This window comes from Apaloderma vittatum, unplaced genomic scaffold, assembly GCF_000703405.1.
Source record: "Apaloderma vittatum isolate BGI_N311 unplaced genomic scaffold, ASM70340v1 scaffold17752, whole genome shotgun sequence".
Lineage (NCBI taxonomy): Eukaryota > Metazoa > Chordata > Aves > Trogoniformes > Trogonidae > Apaloderma > Apaloderma vittatum.
Genome location: NW_009705446.1, coordinates 21,412 through 22,365, shown reverse-complemented (window position 1 = coordinate 22,365; position 954 = coordinate 21,412).

Below are 954 nucleotides of genomic sequence, written 5' to 3'. Positions count from 1 at the left end.
TTTCCCTGTATCCCTGCAGGGCAGTAAAGATTGCTTGTGTTTGCCCTGTTCTCTCTCCCCATGGGGCTCATCTAGAAAAGTTTAGAAGCCTTCCTTATTTAAAGAATTAACTGATGGCATTTTTTCCTGAGCATGCTGTGCCATCAGCATTTACTGATGCCTTCAAGATCTCATGCAGAGCTTTGTTTACAAGCAAATTTATTTTCTGACAATTTGATCCCACTTTCTCAGCAATTCTGCTGGACTTCTAAAACATTTTCTGACTATTTCTGAGTGTATCTGTGAGCTGTGTGGGAGTTTGGTTAGTATTTTAAAAGTATTTATTTACACATTTCACATTCACAGGCTGTAAAGAACCAAATCAATGTTGGGCAAGTCCCAGTCCCTACCTCAGAACTAATGGAAGGAGCTTATTGCATCTCCGCAGAACCTCCCTTGTCCAAAAAGATCAACCTTACACGTAAGGCTGTTTGTGTCAAAGGAAGGCTCAATGTGATCCTTTTCTAGATCAACCCTGCCCCTGTCACATTGTATTTGCCTCCTCTGAGGTGGCTGTAGGATGCCTGCCACAAAAAAGTCTCCTCAGACAGTAGACGCTCTATGCTATTAAAAATTGCACTTTATAATTGCCACCAAATTTCCTTAGTGGGATGAAAGATTTGGCCTGTTCGTTTCTCAGTTGAAAGCCCTTACCCTGAAATCCTTGAGAAAAGCAAGTTTTCTCTTCACAGCAGCTCTTGTGTTTTATATCTCCATTGCCTGCTCGTATCCACACTGATTTTCCTTCTGCTTTTATAAGACTTTCTAGTTCCCTTTCTGTATTTCTCTGGGCAAGCAACAGCATTTGGATGGGCTGACTGGCAGGTCAGTATTGATATGCTTGTTAGTCGGATGGCTGCTCCTTCGTTGTATTTGTTTTTTCTCTCTATGTGTCTAGTTGTTTGGGTTTCTTAT